Below are 25,527 nucleotides of genomic sequence, written 5' to 3' on the forward strand. Positions count from 1 at the left end.
AGGAGGGATGTGAAGTGGGATAAAATGGCAACTATGGCAATAATACTGTTTAGAGGTAGTTGTAACAGTATCTCTCATCCCATGTTTTCTTCCACACTGTGACCTTGCCAATCCCCAGTTGAAACAGAGTGCTAACCTGACTAGGTCCACCAAATTTAACCTGACTCATTTGCTTTTAACTGCCTGCTTTTAGTTGATTTTAAAACCCAGATAACAGTTACTAGCCAAGCAACACATATCTGAACTCCCATTAGCTTTCTTATTGATAATAGCTTTGACATATGGGTCACTATAATAATGGTAGCCTAAGGTGTTTTTCAGGAAACTGGAGCTAGTTTTCAACCAGCTCAAACCACTCACCATTCAACTGGTCCTCTCAGGTGTCCAACGGATGACCTTTTGCTGTCAGAGGGCAAAAAACTTCACCCTCAGATCAAGCTAATGCCACCATTTCTGAACAAGTGCCCCTTGAAGAAGCACATAGCTCAGCTGTACATGTGCAGAACACCAAATACTTCACCTTTTTCCTACCTCCAATCACCCTTCCTCATGCTTCTGACCACCCTGCTTCTTTATCCCATAAATATCCCCAGCCCCTCATTTCCAGGGAAGCAGACAGAGATTTGTCCTCTAGTCTCCTCACTTGGCTGCCTATGAATAAACATTTTCTCTACCACAAACCTCAGTTTCTCAGCACATGTATCAAGCAAAGGAACCTGGTTAGGTAACACAATAAGTATAGTCTATCCCCACCCCCACTTCGCCATTTCATTGAAACTTTAAAACCCTGACTCACCATGTAGGAAAGCCAACTACCCTGAGGTCCGAAAGTTTTAAGGAAGTTCGGGCAACATGCACACACTCCAGTTATGAGCCTCAGCTAAGATCTTGATCAATAGCCAGTGTCAACTACCAGACATGTTAGTGAGATAGCTTCACGTGATTCTAGTGTCCCACCTTCAAATTACCCCAGCCAGCAAGTCTTCTCAACTGAGGTCCTAGACATCATGAAGTGAAAATAAGTCATCCCTGATGCATCCTATCTGAAGTACTGACTTGTAATAGCTGAGTTTAATAAAGAAAGTTATTTTACATCACAACGTTTTGGGGTGGCTCTATCATACAGCAATAGCAACCAAAATACAAATTGATGGAAATGATTCAGTAGAGGAAAAACTGAAAATGTAAGGAAAGGAGAGATCAATACAATGGTAAAGTCCCTGAAGGCAAAGGGGAATGGGCCCCCCTACTCAAGTAGGTGAAGAAGCCTTAGATGGAACACTGAAGAGTTCATTCATTATAAAGGTGGGAATGGTTAGTACAGATAGAGAACTGGGGGAGTGGAGCCTATTCATGGTGGATTCTATTATATCAGAAATATGGAGGCAAGCACCAGAATTTGAAATCACTTTCAAATCTTATAAGCACTGTTGTAAAATTTGAAAGTGGTTTCTTGGAGAATGAGAATCAGAGATGGGGGGAGGGGCAAGAGGCTAATGTTTTTTGGTTATAAATATCTAAGCCATTTACTCCTTAACCTTTAGACACATTTTACCATATGATACCGCCTTTTTAAAGTAAATAAGCTTTCAAAAAACATTTAGTCCACTTCTCCATTTTCTAAATGAGGAGTAAGACTCACTGACTATGCAACTTGCTCAAAATCACATACCATATTGACAAAAGTCAGTCCATGATCCCCCAATTTCCTAAAAACAGTACTTACTCACAGCATACTACCTTTTATATTACAAAAACATTACCTAGTTGCATTATATGTTAAAATCAGAAATTATTAAACTAAAATCATTTAGTTAGCAATAATAAATGCCCTATTATTTCTTTGAAACCAAAGAAAGAAGGCTGAAGAGTGTGCTTGGGAAGATCAAAATAAGCATTCAAGCAAAATAGTCCATGTACTATCTCTACCTAGCTTACCTCTAGAAGCTATACTGTAAAGGCTTCAAAAACATATTTCCTTGTGCCTTTTCCAATTCTCCTAGTCTGAATACTTCTAATCATGATACCTTCGGTTTTATAAGCTATCTACCAAAAATTTCTCCTGTAACAATTAAGGCTCATTTTATTCCGATCTTATCAGTATAAGAGCACCCAGAGGTAATATGTCTAACCTGATAGACCACGGAATGTCTACTCATTCAATAATACATAGCAGGCCTAATGCCCATATGGAATTGTAGTGTCTGTGTAGCGTGATATGAGAGGACCCAAACGAGTGACAAACATTCTGTCAAAAAATACCTCCCAGAATTTATTACACCTAAAATTCTCACTATTAGTCCCAGTGATGGAGAGCATTGAATAGAAGTCTCCGTCAATCAACCAAAAGTCAAATTCAAATGTTGTTTTTTATATTAGAGAGAACAAAATATTAGCAATGGTTATTTCCACATGGGAAATCATAAGCAATTTTCCTCCTTCTTCTGTTTTTCTACATTTTCTATTAGGAAAAAAACTAGTACACATTTTTAAGACCTTTTCAATTCTGATTCTCATTTCTTGGCAGTGATCAACAATGAGCAACTTGTTCATCACTCCCACCTTCTTAACCTACCCACCCACCTACCCCTCATACTAACTGCTATTCCTTTGTACCTTTGCGAATTTCTCTCCTGTCACCCACTCTCTAATTATGTGCAGTTCCCAAGGCTCCATCTCAGCTCCACTGCTCTTTTCTCTGAGCTCAATAATTTCAGCCTTAAATGTCTCTAAGTTCTAGTCATACTGTCCCACTGTCTAGCTATCTATTTTCACTTGCTTATCACACTGCCACCTCAAACTCAACATATCCAAAATATAAGCCCAGTTGTCTGTATCACCTCAACCAGCTCCTAATACTTCACACATATTTCTGTCAGTATTGTCATTAATAAAACCCTAGTTCTTTTCTCTTGTCACCAACTAGGTGAGTAACTTTAGCCACTTTTTTTTTTTTTTTTTTTTTTTTTTGGGTCTTTTTGCCATTTTCTTGGGCCGCTTCTGCGGCATATGGAGGTTCCCAGGCTAGGGGTCTAATTGGAGCTGTAGCTGCCGGACTACACCAGAGCCACAGCAACGCGGGATCCGAGCCGCGTCTGCAACCTACACCACAGCTCACGGCAATGCCGGATCCTTAACCCACTGAGCAAGGCCAGGGATCGAACCCGAAACCTCATGGTACCTAGTCAGATTCACTAGCCACTGAGCCACGACAGGAATTCCATTTAGCCACATTTTTAAACCTCTCTGGGTTTCCTAATACACAAAATGTATAGACTGGCCAGATGTTCTCATATGTCTTAAAAGTTTCAACACTCTGATTTCCTCTGTCACTAAGGATCAAAAACTTCAAAGTCATCTTTGCTAACTCCCCTCCCTCCCCCCATATCCTCTTTTCTTATCCAGTTCACAATGAAGTCTTGTGAGACATCTGTCTAGTCTTATTTTCAGTAAATCCAAATCCTTATAACCTCAGGCCCAGATGATTTTCCTAGCTCTATCACTTCAATTTCCAATGCATAGTCTACCCAGCACTGGTGCCAGTGTAATTTTCTTAAAATACTTTAATCTAGTTCTTTTTTTTCCCTGCTTTTTAGGGCAGCACCTGTAGCACATGAAAGTTCCTGGGCTTAGGGGTAGAATCTGAGCTGCAGCTGCCAGGCTACACCACAGCCACAGCAACACCTTATCCCTGACCCACTGAGCAAAGCCAGGGATCAAACCCACATCCTCATGGATACTAGTCAGATTCATTTCCACTGCACCACAAAAGGAACTCCAAATCTAGTTCTTTCTTTTTTTTTTCTTTCTTTTCAGAGTCACACCTGAGGGATATGGACGTTCCCAGGCTAGGAATCAAGTCAGAGCTGCAGCTGCTGGCCTACACCATAGCCATAGCAATGCAGGATCCAAACTGCATCTGAGACCTACACTACAGCTCACAGCAACGCTGGATCCTTAACCCACTGAGCAGTGCCATGGATCCAACCCACATCCTCATGGATCCTAGTTGGGTTGGTTAATTTGGCAACTCCAAATCTAGTTCTTTCTTAATCTGAAAGGTTTAAAGTTTCTCTGTTACTTATGAAGCAAAGTATACTCCTCTCACCCTAGCACTTAAAGCCATCTATAATCTAATTCCAATCTACTGTTTCAACCTGACTTATTACTTTCCCACACAAAGTTTCTCTTGGGTGGAAATGAATTCCAGTTGTCATCTACTGTTCTCTGATCCTGTCCTGCTTATTTTGCCTGTCTGCCTCCTACTCAAGTTTCTTCCTCTTAAGTAAAATCAAATTCTACCCAGTTTTGGGAATCCCCACTGTGGCTCAACAGATTATCAACTAGTCAAAATGAATTCAACTAGTATCCATGAGGATGTGGGTTCGTTCTCTGGTTTCCGTGAGTTAAGGTTTCCAGTATTGCTATGAGCTGCGGTGTAGATTAAGAACTTCAATATGCCTCAGGTTCAGCTCTAAAAAGCCAAAAAAAAAAAAAAAAAAAATTCTAGGAGTTCCCGTCATGGCACAGGGGAGATGAATCCAACTAGGAACAAAGAGGGTGTGGATTGGATCCCTGGCCTCGATCAGTGGGTTAAATATCTGGTGTTGCCGTGAGCTGTGGTGTAGGTCACAGATGCAGCTTGGATCTGGCATTGCTGTGGCTCTGGCGTAGGCCAGCAGCTGTAGCTCCAATTAGACCCCTAACCTGGGAACTTCCATATGCCATGAGTACAGCCCTAAAAAGAAAAAGAAAAAAGAAAAAAAAAAAAATTCTACCCAGTTTTGATTCTACCTCTCCTCTGGAGCCTTCTCTGCTCACTTCAACTATGTGGTTTCAGTTATCTATAACTCTTATTATTTACCTTATCTCCCCTATTTTAAGTCCTCAAGGAAAGGAACCTGTTTTACATTCTCTGTGTTTCCTTTGGATACAGCAAAATATCTTTCTATTGCAGGTATGAATAAATATTTGTCTGGTGACTATCTAAAAATTCCTTTTTAATACACAGCATTTTTTTTTTTCACTTTTGAGGGCCACACCTGCAGAATATGAAGGTTCCCAGGCTAGGGGTCCAATAGGAGCTATACCTGCCAGCCACAGCAACATCAAATTTGAGCCATGTCTGCACCCTACACCACACAGCTCACAGCAACACTGGATCCTTATTCCACTGAGCGAAGCCAGGGATCAAACCAGCAACCTCACGGTTCCTAGTCAGATTCGTTTCTACTGCGCCATGACAGGAACTCCCTTTTTTTCTTCTTCTTTTTTTTTTTTTTTTTTTTTTTGTTGTAATGCACAGCATTTACTGAATATTCCCCATGTACTCAGCACTCTGAGTGTGTTTAATCTAGATCTTATTTCTTAAAACATACACAATCAACTTGAAAAGATATGGCTAACACTAGGGAAGTAACTATCAAACAACCAAAGCATGATATATAAACTAAGTGAAGATATTCTAAGACTAAAAGACCTACAGAGCTATAAAGAGGAAAAAAAAACAGTATTTAGTGAGAAAGTTTCACAAACAAGGTTGAATTTTAACTATGAGTACAACAGTAGTAATAATAGTAGTAATAAATAGTTGTGACTATGTGGATTCTATAAGGAGCATTATGTAGTATAATAATATTTTATTATATATATTATTAGTTTATTATTATTAAAGGAGCTTATTTTATATCAGGGAGTGCTTAATGTGCAAGGCCCTAGTCTTGGGTGCTTTTCACGTCTTAACTCACTTAATTCTCACTACAGCCCTGTGGAAAAAGTACAATTCTCCTCATTTTTCAGATAAGGAGACTGAGACCCTGCTCAGTTATACCACATCTAGTGAGGAATGCAACAGGGTGTAGAATTGGGCTTTGTGGAAGAAGGGTGGAAAACATGAGTCAAGTTAAAAAACAGAATAAGTATAGCTATTATTGGAAAGCAAAGCAGCTTGCAATACTAGAGCAGAGAATGCTCATTGGGGGTCTTAGACAAAAGGCTGAATAAATAGGGCAGGAACTGATGAAAGTGTCTTAGAAGCCAGGAAAAGGAATATAAACTTAATAGGTGGGAAGCCACTGAAGATTTGGGAACAAGAGAATTCCACAATGAGAAGTATTTAGAGTGACATGTGTTAATGAGGATAAATAAAAGGAAGAGATGCTGGATTCTAATAGATTGATATGACTTTCAATATGCTAGACTGAGGAAGAGTCCTGGTATTCGTGGTGGTAAAACGCGGGAAGCTGGAGTTCCCATCATGGCTCAGCAGAAAGGAATCCGACAAGTATCCAAGAGGCTGCAGGTACGATCCTTGGCCTTGCTCAGCATGTTAAGGATCTGACATTGCCGTGAGGTGTGGTGTAGGTCAGAGACTCGGCTTGGATCCCGTGTTGCTACTGCTGTGGTGTAGGCTGGCAGCTATAGCTCTAATTCAACCCCTAGGCTGGGAACGTTCATGTACCAGAGGTGTGGCCCCAAAAACAAAAACAAAAAAAACAAAACAACACAAAAAAAACAAAAAATGGGAGAAGCAGAGATATGACTAAGAAAAGAAATATGAACCAAAGGAGTTCCGGTCATGGCGCAGCGGAAACGAATCTGACTAGGAACCATGAGGTTGCGGGTTTGATCCCTGGCCTCACTCAGTGGGTTAAGGATCTGGCGTTGCTGTGAGCTGTGGTGTAGGTTGCAGACTCAGCTTGGATCTGGTGTCGCTGTGGAGTAGGCAGGCAGCTTACAGCTCTGATTAGACTCCTAGCCTAGGAATCTCCATATGCTGTGGTGGGTGCAGCCCTAAAAAGACAAAAGACGAAAAAGAAAAAAGAAAGAAATATGAACTGGAGATGTTGAATGAATTAATGTATGAGGTAAATAAAAGAGGTAGTTTAAAGATAATGTCTAATTTAAAGCCTATATGACCAGGAGAGAAGAAAATTACCAAGGCGTAATTGGAAAAACCAGGAAGTAGAATGACAAGCGATAATCTTAGTTCAGAATGAAAGAACTGGGCATAAGCTATAAAGATATTAAATAGGAGTAAATATATTAAACTATGATCGGCAGGTACTAGCTTTGTATCAATAATCTTGTCAGTTGTGGTGGGGAGGGAATCAATTAGTGAGCAACATTTGAAAAATGCAGCTTTTCCATTAAAAAAAATTATATCAGAAAAGCCAACCAAAAGCTAAAGCAGAGGTTCCCAAACTTTCTTCATTTAGGGAATCCTTAGTCTTAGTAATTTTTTCACAGTACCTCTAGGCCAAAAGAAATACTTAAGCAGGTGAGTTCAAACCACTTAAGCATTAATGTTCTTATAACTTATGCTTGTTGGGCACTGTACAAATTCTCAAACCTGCAATCAAAATAGACACCACACTCTCATATCCTGGGTCACACTGATTTTCATATAGTAGTTACTTTAGAGCAACCTCTAAAAACACAGCTTTGCGAAAACATGACACTTTAAAAAGGATTGTATCAATCTAATGTTGAAACTGTGACCTACATCAATCTATCAGTTCAAGCCTGAGTTCAATGGCGTTCTAGGGCCACAGTCTGGGAAACTAGGAGCAAAGGGAAGTGAAAAAAGTAATGAGAGAGGAGCAAAAGAAAGTTCTTATTAGTGTAGTTAACCACAAGAGGGCAGCACAATAGTTGGTAGAGGAATAGGAATGAAGGGGAAGAGTAGGAGGGGGAGTTGCAATGGGGAGGGAAGAGATGCAAAGGGTCAAACCTTTCCAGAAAAAGGCTCTAAGCCCCCTAACCAGTTCAAGACATAAAGGTCCTTTTTCTCATACTAAAGAGGAAGAAATACTGGGCACCGGCAGATCACCTTATGCAGAGTCATCCTGCCCTTCTCTGAACACAATTTGCCCGTCCAACCATGAGAGTAGCCATTACTTTCACAGCATTCAAGCAATGTACTACTTTGCATGTGTAATCTTATTCAAGCCTCACAAAAATTTTATAAGAAAGTGAGGCTCAAAGAGATTTTAAATAATACCCACTATTACATAGCAGGAACACTAGAATTCAAACCCAGATCTCACCCCAAAGCTAATATCCTTCCCTATTCTGCCTCAAAAGCATGTCCCCTTTCATCAACAGTCAGGTGAAAAAAAAAAATCATGTTCCCTTCCTATACCTGAAACACCTGTCCCAAACCATTAGGGGAAAAAAATTAATAAATGAAACAAGCTATCCCTTAACAGTTTACTAAAACATGCTACATACTCCAAACACAAGATTCTCTGAGCAAAAACAAGCATTATGCTTATGTAGTCAGCAACTACTGTGGTTTTCCTGTACAGGTAAATACATGTACCGTTGGACCTATCTAGTTTGTAAACATATCACACACTGACAGATATGTGCACATACAAGCAAGTGATTCTCACACCTAAAGTGGTAAAAGGTTAAGGGAGTAGGGAAACAGAGGCCAAAGGTTGATTATTCATCTTCATATCTGTTGGGTGTTGTACTAGAATATTTGCAGCAGCCCAACAACTCACTCGAACAAACCTATTACGAAACCAAAAGCCATCGTCATCACTCTTAATTCCACTTCTAGTGTCCTTCCCCACATTTCTCCTCCCCTCTATGACATACTCAGCTGCCTCTATCCTTTCATTCAAAAAAAAAAAGGAGTTTCTCCTGACAGATTATTAACCACCGGAAAGCAAAATGGGTAAATTCAACCGACACAGCTAACTTGGGAAGATAAAACCATCCAGGAAGCATTCAATGTAGTAGCAGAAACCCCAGCAAAAGCAGCTAACGTGTCCTCTCAATAGGTATTTCTTGCTACTTGAAAACGTTCCTCCTTGAAAGATTAAGAATCTCTGGCTGCTTGAGAAAGGGTAACTGACAACGATTTCTCTACAAAGAAAAACAATGTACAATCAGCAGAGAAACAATGAATGTTTCTTAAAGGATCCAAGAGCAACAACAAACCCCCAAATCACCCTCCCAAACCAACATTCAAAGTTCAGCACTGTCGTTTTCAAAGGAGTAAGCAACAATGAGCCCTGCTTGTCGACACAGGTTCCAACCTTCCTACGCACGCTCGAGACACCCTAGTCTTTACAGCGAAAAAGAGCAGCCAGGATCGCACACTCACCTTCGCGGGAAGGGGAGGAAGGGCCTCTTTTTCTGCAGAAGAGAAACAGATCACATCTTCCCTTGCCTGCTTCCGAAACCTAAATAAATAAATAAAATAAAATAAAATAAAAACAGGGCAGTTACCACTGCAGAAATCCAAGGAAAAGAGATGCTCTTTTCTAGGCTGTCTAGGTGTCTACAAAATTTTAAAGATGGCTAAGTAAAGTGGGAGATGGACTAACAGGCACAGGATGCAACATCAACACCAAGACACTCCGTTGTAGGTTTCCTTTTAAAGAGGAGGATTTTCTTGCCGAGAAGTTTACAGCCACTAGCAGGAGAAAAGCAGGGATTAGAGGTGGGAGGGAGGATGCAGAGAACAAGTGCTGCCCACCACCCGGAGTCCGGACAGCAATAACATTCACCCGCCACACGGATCAGGCGACGAGGACGCGCCCCCCCAAGCTCACAGACACTGCTCCTACCCGACGCTTCCGGCCAGCCACGGTCCGCGAAGACCCCGGAGGGAGCAAGGGTCCGAGCGTCCGAAGGCTGGGCCCTCCGGGGCTCTCCGGTGTGGGTTCGGCTCCTACTCACATGTCTCGGCCGCGAGGACCCGGCCTCTGCCTGCGCGGCGACAGCAGCCCTCCGCCTCGCCCCGCGCCACAAGTCCAGGCCCAGGGGCCGAGCGGCCGAGGCGGCGGCACGAACTGCCCAGCGAACTGGGCGCCGACCCAGCCTGTCAGCGCCCAGGGAGGCCGTTAGTGGCAGCCGCTGCTGCCCTCTTCTGCTTCTCTTCCTTTCTCCTTCCTGCAACCCCACCACTCCCACTTCGGGCAGTCGGGAAGCCCGTCACAGTCGTTGGCTCCACCCTCTCCCTGGCTACACCTTCTTCGCAGCGCCGCAGGCGACTCTGGCTAGAAAGCCCTATTTACGTGCGACTCAAGCTCCCAGGAGGCCTCCAGTCCGGCTCCCTGATCCAGGCTGACTGAGGCCGCGGCGCAGCAGGGCGGGGGCGGGGGCCTGGCGCGCGCTCCGCGACTGCGCGTGCGCAGCTCCACCCAGGCGGGGCTTCTCACCGCACGCGTCACGGGGCGAGGGGGATTGGCTACCCAGGGCCCTGGCTTCACAGGAACCCCGCGGGTGTGCACGGAGATTCCCGCAGCTGCCCCAGAGCGTGAGCGGGCGGGGAACCTGAGCTGGGGAGAGCTAGCAGGACCCTGGGGCACGCCAGAGCTCAGCTGACGCTGGGCCCGGCCCTCAGCAGATGGGCGTGAACGTGGCCGCCGCCCGCCGTGGAGGCGGCTGGGAATGAGTCAGCCCAGCCGGGAAGGCGCCCCCTGCGCACAACCTAGCACCACACAGAGACTTTCCCCTCCCGCCACTGTTGTCTTTTTTCTGCTTTTGCTTCCACGTTTTGGGGTGCTCAAACCTGTCCCCCAGTCCGGGCCGCTGGGCGGAGATAAGTAGGGCCCTGGGTTGGACAACGCGTTCACACGCACCGTTTCGTGCTTGTGCAGTTCCGAGCGCCTGATTCCAATCAGTCACATCTGCTGGAACGGGGTGAGGGTGGGAAGCGGTGCCTGGATGCCTGCGGATTGGCAACAAGGCCGCCAAATGAGGAGAAACAACTTACACTGTCCCAAAGGGCGTCATCCATTCATTCAACAAATATTTACAGAGCACCTACTGTGTGCCAAGCTGTAGGACCCCAAGGATGTTATGTGAACACAACCCACGTACTTCTTGCCCTACTGAAGCCTGTATTCTGATAAAGCGACAAAAATACCTTAAACGTATAATGTGCAAGAGTATAACTGCCAGTAGAAAAATAACACAAAATAAAGGAGCAGGAAGTGAGGAGGCGGTGTGCTATTTTAGTTAGGGTGACCAGGAAGGACCTCCCAGAGTAACATTTGAGCAGAGATCTGAATGATGAGAATAGGCCAGTCCTGTGCCTATCTGGCTAAAGAGTTTCATGCAGAAACACTAGCAAAGGCAAAGACCCTGAGAAGGGAATGTGCTTGACAAATTCTAGGACGGGGAAAGAGGTCACTGTGACTGGAGGACAGTGAAGGAAGGGGCAGTGTTAAGAGGTGAAGCCAGAGAAATAGCTGGTGAACCAACTGTGTAGGGCCTTTTTCACTCATTAACCATCTTTCTGTCCATCTGAAAAAAAACAGGATGCATTTAGAGCCCCTGTTTTCTCATACAAACGATGCTGCGATTCAGATCTAGCTTGTATTTAATGGTTTCTTTAAATAAACCTCACCAAAGCAACTCCTGCATTTCTTCTTACATAAGACCCATTGCAAAAGGTCTTTGAGCAAATGATAGCAGGATAGGAAATGACTCGAATTCACACTGACTTCTTTAAATAATGAACTAGAGCTGTGTTTTCTTCTAAGAAGGATTTACAGGCGAATTGCATTCCTATGGCTACTGTCTTACAAGCAAAATATGCTGGAGAGTCCTTTGTTGTTGTTTTAAATTTCTAAAAAGAAACTAGAAATAGGAGTTGTAACTCAGTAGCAAATCTGAAATCTGCTTAGAATATTAAGGCTGAAATTACAAGCAGCAACCACCATGCAAGTTTCCTTTTCCAGCAAACAAAAACTGTTGCTGGAGTAGAAACCAGAACATAGACCTACACAAAGAACATAAAAGTGCTAAAGGTAGCCTGAATGTTAGGGTTAAAATGAAAAGCATCTCAATTGTGGAGGGGGAAAAACGCCTATTTAAGAACTGTGGAACAGTACATATACATTGAAGTAAATGTTTCTATATTTTGCAATTATGTGTTTATTCAACCAGGCATGATATGTTACCATCCACTGCCTTTTTGCAGGGAAAAGCCTTTTGAAACTAGTGAATATTGAGGGTTTCTTTTGGAGGTGAAGGGATTATTTTTTAAATTAGTGATTTGAAAGTGGAAGACAGAGTGAACAGGGGAAAGAAGCTTAGAGACTTGAAAAATCAATCTACCCACATAGAGATAAAGTGACTTGTTTAGTGTCATTCTGATAGTGAAAGCCTTTCTCCTCACCAAGATACTTTAATATTAAGCCAATACTACCCTGGAATATTTAGCTCTTTTCATTCTGTAAAGATCTTTTTAGCTCTTTATGTGATCCCTGGTAATGATATAGTTAGAAACTAGGTTCCAGGACAAACAGTTCAGAATGTTTCCTCTACCTTTTAATAATGATAAAAGAAAATTCCAAGAAGACATTTGACCAAGTCTTTCAAGACATTCTTTCATAGGGAGAAAGAAAGACATTCTTTCTTGATATGGAGAAACAAGAAATGTGAATTGAGTTGGATGATAACACATTTATATCAAAACATATGGTAAGGCCATATCTAGAAGAAAAAAATAGTAGCCAATTGTCCCATATGGGGTGTTGTGCCACAAATTCTGTTGTTACATTGTAGTAGAATATGGGAGCAGTGGTTCTTGACTGTGACGCCTCAACACACACCTGCAACAAGACTGTGACAATACATGCAGATGGAGCTTTTGGCATTTACTTCTTTTTAAAATTCTTAAGTGGTCTAGAGGAAAGCCATGGTTGAAAATCCATGGTTAAGGGTTTAAGAACTTAAGCTTTAGAGGCTGGCTGATCCAGGTTTGAGTGACAGTTTTCACTAAGGAAATCATTTCATTCTCTAAGCTTCCATTTCTTCATCGGTATAATAAGGATAAGAATATCTTTCTTGAAAAGTTGTTTGAAAGATTAGATGAAAAAGTATTTTTAAACCTTTAGCACAGTTATTAAATGCCTATTGTGGTTGTGATAGTGACAGTTTATAGAAATCCCCAAGCTGGGAGGTGTAAGAAATATGTTGGAGTTTGTTACAATTTATTCTGTTACAGGGAACTCTGGACAGGAATGTTAGGGCCTGAGGTGTAATAGAAATAAACACAAAGAGTTGCATTTGTATTTTTTAAAAAACTATGCTGCTAATTAATGAAATAACAAAAACATTCTTAAGAGGAGCATAAATGTAAGAGCAAAGAAAGATTTAGCCAAAAGACAAAGTCAGGTGTATGAATCAAATAGACAGACAAGCAAGCAATGTTTTTTACTTTGAAAAATGCAGATATTTTAGAACTATTTTTTTTAAAGTTTGGTTGGATAGGGGAAATAATTTTTCTTCGAAACCTCTCTGGCATTTTATCATAGCTCTGTCTCTGCCTCAATCCTTTCATCCTTCATTATAGTCTGAAAGAAAAAGGTGTTCCTGGCGAGCAGGTTTCTCCTTCCCTTAAGACAACTAAGTAAGTTTAATGTTGGTGCATGAAAACTAAAACAATTTCCCCATCAGTAAGCCAGGAATTAATAACCTCCTTCAGGTGAGGATGATTATTTGGCAAAATATCTGTTACAATTATGCTCTACTTTACAAAAAATTTCAGCTTAAAACATTTGAGCTATACCACCAATTCACTGAACATATTTTTCTTTATGAAAGGATTCATACCAACATTCACTCTTAAAAATAGAAATCAGGAGTTCCCATCAAGGCTCAGTGGAGATGAATCTGACTAGTATCCATGAGGATGCAGGTTCCATCCTTGGCCTTGCTCAGTGGGTTAAGGATCCAGAATTGCCGTGAGCTGCGGTGTAGGTTGCAGATGTGGCTCGGATCTCGTGTTGCTGTGGCTGTGGTGTAGGCCAGCAGCTGAAGCTTCCATTCGACCCCTATCCTAGGAACCTCCATATGTCATGGGTATGGACCTAAAAAGACAAAAAAAAAAAAAAGAGAGAGAGAGAGAGAGAGAAAGAAGGACATAGAAATTAGCCTGGCATAATTATTACTTTACAGAGCATTAATTTCTGAGTCCTTATTTAGATAAGGATTCCTCTCTTGTTTTTTTTTTTTTTTCTTTTTGACTTTTTGCCATTTCTAGGGCTACTCCCGAGGCATATGGAGATTTCCAGGCTAGGGGTCTAATCAGAGCTGTAGCCACCAGCCTACGCCAGAGCCACAGCAACTCAGGATCCAAGCCTCGACTGCAACCTACACCACAGCTCACGGCAACGCCGGATCGTTAACCCACTGAGCAACGACACAAATCGAACCCGCAACCTCATGGTTCCTAGTCGGATTCATTAACCACTGAGCCACGACAGGAACTCTCCTCTCTCTTTCTTTGAGAACTGTCCTCTTCACCGAGAATAGTCAGCCTCTTCTAGCCCCTTTAAAGGTTTGCTTCCCTGCCCCATACCCTTGACTACACCATGAGTTCTCACCTAACTCAAGCTGAGCCATTCAGGGTCTCCCTCCTGAGGAAGTTGGAACTGGGATTCAATGACAGTTGCTCAGACTTTTTTGTTCACTTAAAGTGAAGTTACCCATGCTCTAAAATTATGGCTGCCACAGTAAGGTTGCCATTGTTATTTGTGAGTGGAGTTGCATGGAAAGTTGACTTACTTTAGGACTGAAGAACTGACACAGACAGAGAGAGAAAAAGGAAATGGCATGCATCAGGAATGAATCCTCGGCTTTACAGCTTCCTCTTCCTCATAAGGCCCAAAGAAACTTCCTGTATTTGGTATCTTGAAAATACTTCCTTATGATAAATTTCTCCTTTTTTACTTAAACCAGATCCAGGAGGGTTCTAGTATTTGCAATGAAATAACCTGGAGTGAGACAGATATTATAGTACATTGATGAGAAAAGAAGAAAAAAATACTCTCTCAAATTACAACAGGGAAAATGTATGTCTTTTATTCTTTTATGAGATGAGCTCCTTTTATTTATTTTTTTGTGATTCAAGATTTTTGTAGCATATACTCCATTTAAAGTTATTATAAAACAGTGGCTACACTCCCTTTGATGTGTAAAAATCCAATTTACCCACCAATTTTAGAATTCTATCTTTAATCATAAAATTAAGCATAACTACACAAGTTAGTCACAATCTAAGACATTACACAGAACCCATAGGTTAGCAGAATATAAAGGTACCTCCCCCTCCAAAACATCACTCCCCTCACCACAGGTCAGTTTTCTTTTTCTCAATTGTTTCACTCTACTTTCTCTGTAACTTAATAATTTTGTTAATTTTCTTATCGTAGCTATAGTCACTGCTGTGGTCACACCACTCTGTCTATGCCACTGACCAAAGGAAAACCTGGTTTGATATTAAAGCATCATAATAATGTATTTAGTTTTACCTGTGAAATACATAACTGGACCAGAAAATGCTATAGGAAAATAGTTCTCAATTTTAAACTTCTGCGCCCACCTGGCTAACCTCCAATGTCTATCATTTGTCCTTCACTAGACCTTTTTGTCCCCTTTTTCTTTCCTTTGATGTCTTTTCTTCCTAAGGTTTTGAGGCTGCACTTCTTTATCTCTACAGCATATGAGTTGGTCCAAGGGAAAGCCAGTGTTTTCCTCCTTGCAGGGGCAACTGATGCTGAAGGAGCACCTTTTTTAGAGTAGTGTTACTTTATGTGTCTATCCTCTCAGTTCTCTTCAAGACCTAAGACCCATCACAGTGACCTATACCTGAATTTGTCTATCTGAAACACTTTTTTTTAAGTCTCTGTCTTCTGACTATTGTTGAGATTATTATAATTGAATATTTATGAAGTGCTATAGCCTTCTCAGTCAGTCTTATGCAGAAGTCATACCTTTTATTTATGGGTTGAATTCTGTCCCTCAAAAAGTTATGTTAAAGTCCAAAACACCCTGCCTATGACATGTGGAAACAGGGTCTTTGTATATGTCATTAGGTTAAAAAGAGGTCATTAGGGTGGGCCCTAATCCAGTAAGACTGGTGTCCTTATGAGTAGAGAAAACAAAGACAACAAAGAGAATAATGACCACAAGACAGGAGACAAGAAAATAGAGTGATGCATTTATAGCCAGTAACACCTGAGGCTACCAGAGGCTAGAAGAGGCAAGTAAGAAATCTTCTGTAGTGGCTTTGGAGGGAGTATGGCACTCCCAACACCTTGGCATCAGTCTTCCAGCCTCCACGGCTGTGAAAGAATAAATTTCTGATGTTTTAAGTCCCCAGTTGTGATATTTTGTTATAGCAGTCTAGGAAACTAAAAGACCAAATCACCCTATCTTCTTCCAGTGGAAACTGAGAAAAGCCAGGAGAATAACTTTCTCTTCCTTTCTCCACACATAATCCTGTCTCCCATGGAACAGTGATTTAACCATGCATTTTGAGAAAAAAAACAAATAGTGTTTATTTGGTTTCTTCTTTTGTGTAATGGTACCTTTGTTTATTTGAGTCTTGTTTTACTTAGTTTTGTTTTGTTTTTTTTCCCTCTGCCACTTCCATCTGTTACAGATCAAGCATGAAATGGTGTAATAGTCCTAAGGCAAACTCTTTTGGCAAGGTACTCTAATGCTACAAGAATTTTAGTATTGCGTGCTTTCCGCTCAGATGCCAATTCATCTTTTACTACTCACAGGAAATGTTCTGGGAATCGACAGCACTACAAATATTAAAGTTTTTAGTAGTAATGATAACTTTGGAGATTTTTAAAAATAACTGCTAATTACTAGATTTGTTTTGTTTTGTTTGGCTGCACCCATGGCATGCAGAAGTTCCCAGGCCAGGGCTCAAACCCGTGCCACAGCAGCAACCGAAGCCAAGTCTCTGCAGTGACAATGCCAGATCCTTAATCTGCCGCGCCACAAGAGAACTCCTGGAATAGACATGTTTTAAGGCTTGTGAAAGCATATCTTGTATATTTTAGATTCTATTACTCTTATTTAAAGGCTTTTAAGTATACTTGTTGAACAAGTTACTTTTTTCTTTTTTGATCCCAAAATAAACAATAATGCATACTACTTCTTGTAAACCCAACTAATATAGAATATAAAATATACAAAGTGGAAGTTCCTCTTTTCCTAGCCCTCTTCATATCCCAGAGGTAATCACTGATAACTACCTGGTGCATAACTTTTCAGAATTTTTTCTAAGCATTTTCCTACTAATTTCCAATAGATTTGGTTTTGAGTTCTGTAAACAAAACAGATAATTCTATTTTTTTTTCTGTTACCATTTTTTCACTTAACACTTCCTGAAGAGCTTTCATTTCAGTATTTATCACTTTCCCTCATGCTTTTTAAACTTTTATAGTGTCCATTAAAATAGGTAACTTATTGGAGTTCCAGTCATGGCTCAGTGGTTAACGAATCTGACTAGGAACCATGAGGTTGCGTGTTCGATCTCTGGCCTTGCTCAGTGAGTTAAGGATCTGGCATTGCCATGAGCTGTGGTTCAGGTCGCAGACGTGGCTTGGATCCTGCATTGCTGTGTCTCTGTGGCTCTGTAGCCTGTGGCTACAGGTCCGATCGGATCCCTAGCCTGGGGACCTCCATACGCCGCGGGAGTGGCCCTAGAAAAGACAAAAAAAAAAAGGTAACTTATTAAGTAATTCTCCCATTTATGAACATCTAGGTATGTAATTTTCACAGATAAAAGCAATGCTGGGATCCTTGGTGGTCTAGTGCTTGAAGATTCAGCATTGTCACTGTTGTGGCTTGTTTAATCCCTGGCCCAGGAACTTCCACATACCACACACATGCCCAAAAAACAAACAAACAAACAAAACAGTGCTAAATTTGAACATCACTTCACATGCACTCCATGGGCACAAATGTACTCCCCAGGATAAACAATTAGACTCTCTGGGCCATATGTATTTAAAGTTAGGTGGCTATTGCCCAATTGACTTTCAAAAATCTCATAGTAGTGTATCAATGCCCATTTCTCTTAATCTCACTAACTTTGGATATTATGAATATTTAATTTGAGGTAGTTTTAATTCCAAATCATATTCATTTCAATAGTTCAGCAATATTTATTAAACACCTATTATATGACAGGTATTCTGCAAATGTTAGATACACACTAGCCACTATTCTACCCATGCTTATTTCCATTATTTGTCTTTAATATATCTTTAATATATTTTAAAGCAAACATAATAACATTAGATTATAAAATTTACCATCTTGATCAAGGAAGTAATTATTCTATCACATTCAAATATATTTTTGTGCCGCAAAGGAAACCATAAACAAAACAAAAAGACAGAATGGGAGAAAATATTTGCAAATGATGCAACCAACAAGGAATTAAACTCCAAAATGGTACAACAAGCTTATACAACTCAATATCAAAAAAACAAACAACCCAGTCAAAAACTGGGCAGAATATCAAAGAAGACATATGAAAGGCATATGAAAAGATATAAAGCATCCCTAATTATTAGAGAAATGCAAATCAAAACTACGATAAGGTGTCATTACCTCATACCAATCAGAATGGCCATCATTAAAAAGTCTACAAATAGACTTTTTAAATAGACTAATTAATGGAGAAGGTGTGGAGAAAAAGGAGAACCTCCTCCACTGTTGGCAGAATGTAAACTGGTGTAGCTGCTACGGAAAATAATATGGAGGTTCCTTTAAAAACTAAAAATAGAACTACCATATGATCCATCAACCCACTCCTGGGCATATTTCCAGAGAAAACCAGAATTGAAAAGATAATGGGAGTTCCCATTGTGGCTCAGTGGAAACAAACCCCGATTAGTATCCATGAGGATGCAGGTTCCATCCCTGGCCCCACTCAGTGGCTTAAGGATCCAGTATTGCTTCAAGCTGTGGTATAGGTTGTAGACCCGGCTCAGATCTGACATTACCATGACCCCTAGCCTGGGACCTCTAGATAAGACCCCTAGCCTGGGAACATCTGTAGCCCTTAAAAAAAAAAAAAAGAAAAGAAAATGCACCCCAGTGTTCACAGTAGCACTATTTGCAATAGCCAAGACCTGGAAGCAGCCTAAATGTTCATCAACAGGTGAATAGAGAAAGAAAATGTGGTACATTTATACATACAATGGAATATTACTCAGGCTTTAAACAGAATGAAATAATGCCATTTGCAGCAACATGGATGGAGTCAGAGATTATCATACTAAGTGAAGTAAATCAGACAAACACAAATATCATATGATAGCACTTATACATGGAATCTAAAAAAAAGAATACAAGTGAACTTATTTACAAAACAGAAAGAGACTCACTGACACAGAAAACAAACTTATGGTTACCAAAAGTAAGGAGGGAAGAGAGATAAATTAGGGGTTTGGGATTAAAACATACATAGTACTATATATAAAATAGACAACCAACAAGGACCTACTGTATAACACAGGGAATATTCAATAACTTGTAATAACCTATAATGGGAGAGTATGTAAAAGAAGAATATATATATTTATATACATAGGTATAACTGAATCACTTTACTATACAGCTGAAACTAACACAATAATTATAAATCAACTATATTTCAATAAAATTTTAAAAAACAAATATACTTTTGAAATTAGCTTCTTTGTACCATTTTTGTTATGGGAGAAGATAATTCCTTTGGGAAAACACTGGTGAAAAACAAAGACCAGAGATTGTTACTAGCAGAGGGTTCTTTATTCAACTTTTCTGAACTTCTCTTTCCAAGTCTCCACCATGAGAATAATAGGGTCACCTACCTTTCAGAACTAATTTTAGTTTTAAAATACAGAAAACACTCAACAAATTCCTGATGGCAATAGGTAATATCAGAGTATGTGCAACATACCAATCACTTGAGCCTCACAAGTCTGTGAGATGACTATTTCTTCATTTCAAAAGAAACTGAGACACAAGAGATTAACTTTCCCAGGGTGTTCCAGAAAGTATGCAGAGTCAAGACTGAATCCCTAGCTTCAGAGCTAACGCTCATAACAACCCCACTTCAATGTCTCCTGTACAGGTAAGCAAGCAGTAACTATTATTGTCTTTATTCTCCTTGTATTATATGAGAGTCTACCAGATACATATCATTATACAGAATGTTAAATATGCTGATAGAAGATTCATTAAATTCTTAAGCTTGGTATAAACATATAACGAATCAGATAATTTATGAATAATGTTTAACAAAGGCTTCTACCCAGGGATAAATTCTTGTTTGCTGGAACAGCTCCCAGGTGTTCCTATGCTGGAGAGCAGTAGTTCTCAAAATCTGATCCCTGGACCAGCAGTAACAGGTAACTTGTTAGAAATGTAAATTCTTGAGCCCCAACTCAGACCTCCTGTATCGTACTCTCGAGGTGAGGCCCAGTCGCTTGTGTTTTAAACAGGTTTCCATATGATTCTGAGGCATGATAAAGTTTGAGAACCACTGTTGTGAGCATGAGTCACCCCCATTCTCCTTGCTTAGCCCTGCAATAAGACTTTCTCTGCTCAAAAAACACAGCAAAACCAAAAATAAGTACATCACTATAATAGAGAATCCATGTAATGGGTGACAGTGGAAAGTAAAAAAAATAAATAAATAAGACAAAGAGGATAGGGTGAATTTCACAATAAGCAGGAGATGCACAGAAGAGAGAGAGTGGGCCAAGATGAAAGATGCATGAGGCTCAGGTGTAGTACCTGTCTTGAGGGATGAATAAAAAGAAGAGATCTTTATTTCAAGTTGCTTTAGTATATGGAGGGAAATAAGAAATGATTTTAAAATATTTTGTTTTCTGTTATAACTTGGGTACCCTTGCATGCCATTAAAAAATGCTATATGCTCTTCAATTACTTTTGGCTTTTAACTTATGCTTATTTGAATACAGTTACTATATAATGCCTAGACCATATAACAGCCCCTTATTTTATTAAGATTACATTGTTACAGTGAAATTAATTGAAACTGAATAGCCTTGAGTAAACAACACAAATCAAACAAATTATAATCAGAAAGGGTTGATGCTGAAGAACCTTATATATTATAGATATCACTAATGAGATACAATCATAAAGTATAAATACCATATTCTACAAGTTGCAGAGGCTGCAAAGATTATGCACCCCAAGCAATATACCTGTTTTTTTGTCTGGTAGAGTAAGTGTAGGAAGAGTCTATTGCATAAGAATGCAAATGCAACCTTGTAGACTGTAAAGGCAGGAAACATATCTATTTCTTTCCACACCACATATCCAGTATTGATCAAAGTTTGATATGTCATAGGTGCTAAATATATATTGTCATATAAATGAATTAATGAATAAGAACAATGGCAAGACAAAATGAGGATTTAGGGACCAAATCCTCTGTACTAATAATACACTAAGCTATCAGGACACAAGTTACCACTTTACTCCCTGGCCAGAGGTCCAACTACTGAAGTAACCCACTTTAAGGGAAGAATCTGAGGTCCAGAAGCTTATGCTGGAGAAAATGGCTGAGTATCAGGAGGTGTGATGAGTGATGACTGAGTTAAGCACAGGATGATGTTGTTCAAGACTGCACTCCAGACCAACCATCCAGCACCTATGTCAGAGTCAGGAAGGGAGTGCAGAGAAAGAGCTATAATCAAGATCATTCCAAATAAAATACTTATATATCTGAGGCCTTGGTAAGAAACTGAGAGCTCAAGGCAGAGCTTTTTGTGGCTGGATCAGAGAGTTAATCCAGGGAGGTGTACCACTGGAAGACTGGAAGACTGGAAGTGTGAAGTTGTAGAAGTCAGTAGCTGCTTCCAGGAAGTCAACATGGGTCATTACAAGAGCTACAACAGTAACCACAGCTGCAGCCAGAAATCAGGGCAGTGACTTTCCCTGGGTCCCTTCCCCATCTTTCTATATCCACAAGGCTTGCTCCATCATGTCATTGAAGTAAAATGCAATTGAAATTGCAATGTCTCCCAGCCCCCAGCACTGCCTACATGAGTCTCCTGATTTGTTTTCTCCGTGACACTTATGACCATTTCACATACAATATATTTCATTTATTTATTTGTGTGCCTTTCTTCAAGTAGAAGGTAAGCTCCAAGTCTGTTGCATTTATACTGTATACCTAGCACCTAGTGTAATGTTTGGAATGTGGCAGTGCCAATAAATATCTATTAAGTGAATGAACTTTTCATGATTTTTGCTGTACATTCTGTTACATAAGTATTATCTCTATTTCATAAACACCAAATGAAACTCATCAAAGTTAACTGGTCCAAAACAATATAATCACTAAGTATTAAAGCTGATACTTGAATCTAGCTCTGTTTCCCAACAAAGGATGTTCTCTTAAAGTTGGTGTGGTTTGAGTTTAAAAAAATGGGTAGTATTGGGACTGTTTTCATAACCTACATTGTTTCTTTTAAAAATTTACAGTATGTTCTGTAGCTATAACCTCCATGGTCACTTTATTCTTAGTCCTACAATAAAAGGGATTCAACATTCATCAATCATCCTGCTCTAGTTTCTTTATCTCTCAGTTAAGTCTTTAGTAAATTCATCTAGAACGGCCCAGAACTGGTCTTTAATTAGTGCATGTTCAAAATTATTTTTCCATTTCCTTTCCACTTAAATTTTGTTACACATAAATTTGTGTTTTCTTTCCCTTGAAGAATTTGAATGTATTTCCTTACTCTTCTAGTGTTGAGAACAGGATAATAAACTCTCTTAGGCCTATCACTCACCATAAGAACTATCAATATTTTGCCAATCTTGTTTTTTCTACTTCTACCCATATTTTTTGCACACTCCAGATATCATGTAATTTTTCCCATAAATATTTTAATGTGCATCTTTAACTGTATGCATATTAACTGATAAGCACTTTTTAAAAACATAGTGATCATGCTATCATCATACCACAAAAAATTAGCAATAATTCCTTAATATCTATTATCTAATTCATGTTGAAATACCCCTGGTTGTCTCAAAAAGTCTTCTTATAGCTGGTATTCTGCTTTCCATTTTAATAAGATCACTCTGGATATTATGTTAGGAATGGACTGCAAGAGCTAGAAGTAACAATAAGGAGACCAACAAGGAACCTATTGGAATAGCCAGGTGAGAAATGGTTTAGATTGGAGGATGGTAGCCTTGGAAGTAATGAGAAGTTAAAGGGTTCTGAATACATTCTGAAAAGTCAACAGATTTGCTAATGGATTGCATCTAGTGTGTGAGAGAAAGAAAGTAGTCAAAGATAAAGATTTTGGTCCACAAGGATGGGCCTACTGTAAGGATGGAATTATCTTTAACAGAGACAAAGAAGACTTGTAAGACGCAAGTTTAAGAGTTCAGTTTTTGATCTGTTAAGTACGAGAAACTTATTAGGCATACAGGAGAAACTGGATAAGCAGTTAAATGTATTAGACTGAAGTTTAGGAGAGATGTCTGAAATGAAGATATAAATTTGGCAGTCATCAGAGTACAGATTATATTTAAAATATGAGATTGGGTGAAATCACCAAGAGAGTGGATATAGATGTAGATAGAAGAGAGAAAAGGTCCAAGGACATAGATGTGAGATGCTTCAATGTTCAGAGTTTGGAGACATTAGAAGGAATCAACAAACGAGATAGCTAAGGAGGAATTGGTAAGATAGGAGAAAAATCAAGAAATTGTGGCTTTTGGAAGCCAAATAAAGTATTTTAAAAGGAAGGTACCAACAACTGCATCAAATATCGCTATATCAAGTAAGATTAGGGTTGAGAGTTGTCTATTGTATTTAACACCCAGGAGGAGGTCATTGATCATGACCTTGACAAAAGCAGTTATAGATTAGTGAGGCCAAATCCTGATCTAATAGATTCAAGAGAAGATGGGCAGAGGTATTGAGGATGATGAGTGTAGACAACTACTAGGGGAAGTCTTTATTAAAGTAGAGAGAGAAATAAGGAAAGTGGTGGAAAGAGAAGTAGGGCAAAGTGAATAATTGTTTAATTAATTAAACAATGTGGGACATAACATCATATATGAAATCCAGTGGAATGGTCCAGTAGAAAGGTAACAACAATTCATGAAGGAGAGGGGGAATTGCTGGAATAATGTTCTTGAATAGGAAGAGGAGATAGAAACTGTATCAAAAAATGAAAAGTTTGGCCTTACACGAGAGCACAGAGCATTCATCTAAGATGTGTAAGCAGGTGCCAGGATAAAATTAGATGTGCAAGGGATGTATTGGGAGAAATGCTTGTGAAGGGTAAAGGGAAAAGAGAGCAGGAGTGTGTGGGAAGAGACTTCAGACCACAATGCATGTCTGAGAGCTGAAGGAAAAAAGAAGAAACAAAGGAGGATTGGGTAGTTCCTCAAAAGGTTAAACTTTGAATTATCATGTGGACCAACAATACCATTCCTGGGTATAGACACAAGAGAAATAAAAAAAATATCATTTCAAAAAAACTTGTATACGGGAGTTCCCGTCATGGCTCAGTGGCTAACGAATCCAACTAGGAATGATGGGGTTGCGGGTTCAATCCCTGGCCTTGCTCAGTGGGTTAAGGATCCGGCGTTGCCGTGTGCTGTGGTGTAGGTTGCAGACGCAGCTTGGATCCTGCATTGCTGTGGCTGTGGTGAAGGCGTGCAGTTACAGCTCCGATTAGACCCCTAGCCTGGGAACCTCCATATGCCACGGGAGCGGCCCAAGAAATGGCAAAAGAAAAAACTTTGCATACAAATGTTCACAGAAATATTATTCATAATTGGCAGAAGTGGAAACAACACAAATGTCTATCAACTGGCAAATGATAAAACAAATAAACAAATAGACAAACAAATAAAACAAATAAAATGTAGTATATCCCATACAATGAAATATTTTCAGCTATAAAAAGGAAGTACTAATAGATGTTAGCTCAGAGCTGAGTCCTGAAAACATGCTAAGTCAAAGAAACCAGTCACAGATAACTGCATAATTTATGACCAAGTGCTCTTATATGAATTATCCAGAAGGGGCAAACCTACAGAGACAGAAAGTAAATTAATAGTTGTCTAAGGTTGTGGGGAAGGAGTTTGGAGAGTGTCAGCTAAAGAATATGGGTTTCTTTTGGGGATAATGAAAATGTTCTAAAATTGATTGTGGTAATGTTGCACGAGTCTGTGTATATATGAAAAATGATTAAATTGTACACTGTAAAGAGGTGAAGTTTATGATATGTGAATTATAGCTCCCTAAAGGTTTTTTAAATAAGAAAGAAGAGGATTGGGATAGGAAGATTCAAAACTGTAGTACCACACAGAACGCCTTAACCTGGGTTCATAAGGAGTCTTCGAGCAGACATTGCCTAATAGAAGAATTACAGTTGGGACATAAATGACCCATCTCTAGTACTCCCACCATGCCCAGTCACTGGCTGGGAGACCAAGGATGGGTGAGAAGGGGAGGGAATGGAGGGCTCTCAGTGTAAACTCTGCAATAAAACAAAAATGTGTCAACTGGAGGCCATAAAGCAACTACACACCATCCAGTAGATTCCCTTCAGCAGAGCACCTCCATGGCTTCCAAACAGTTAAAAAAAGGCAGGTTACAAGGGTACAATACTGACAGCTGAGTCTTCTGTTCACTAACTGATTCAAATTTTTTCTCTATGAGTAGGAAGCAAGATAACAACTGACAATGAATTT

At 39.9% G+C, this 25,527-nt stretch overlaps 1 protein-coding gene and 1 long non-coding RNA gene across 8 annotated transcripts in view; both read right to left on the minus strand.

Moving 5' to 3' along the window:
* Positions 1-10,089, minus strand: part of JAK2 (Janus kinase 2) — a 152,492-nt gene extending 142,403 nt beyond the window's left edge. For 4 of the 7 annotated variants that reach the window (XM_021082809.2, XM_085009839.1, XM_085009856.1 and 1 more), the window contains exons 1-2: positions 9,585-10,089; positions 9,119-9,197 (exon numbers count right to left, since the gene is read on the minus strand). The gene's annotated coding sequence lies outside the window, so the exon portion shown is untranslated. 7 annotated transcript variants of the gene reach the window in all.
* Positions 10,090-13,043: 2,954 nt separating this feature from the next.
* LOC146407037 (uncharacterized) overlaps positions 13,044-25,527 on the minus strand; it is a 107,299-nt gene continuing 94,815 nt past the window's right edge. Inside the window, exons 2-3 of the long non-coding RNA XR_014822315.1 lie at positions 14,165-14,747; positions 13,044-13,720 (exon numbers count right to left, since the gene is read on the minus strand). This is a non-coding gene — a long non-coding RNA (uncharacterized LOC146407037). The remainder of the gene's footprint in view (positions 13,721-14,164; positions 14,748-25,527) is intronic.

This window comes from Sus scrofa, chromosome 1 (genome assembly GCF_054392235.1).
Source record: "Sus scrofa isolate SSC_HxYL_T2T_F1_AM1 chromosome 1, Sscrofa_HxYL_maternal_Yorkshire_Landrace_v2.0, whole genome shotgun sequence".
In the NCBI taxonomy this organism is placed as follows: domain Eukaryota; kingdom Metazoa; phylum Chordata; class Mammalia; order Artiodactyla; family Suidae; genus Sus; species Sus scrofa.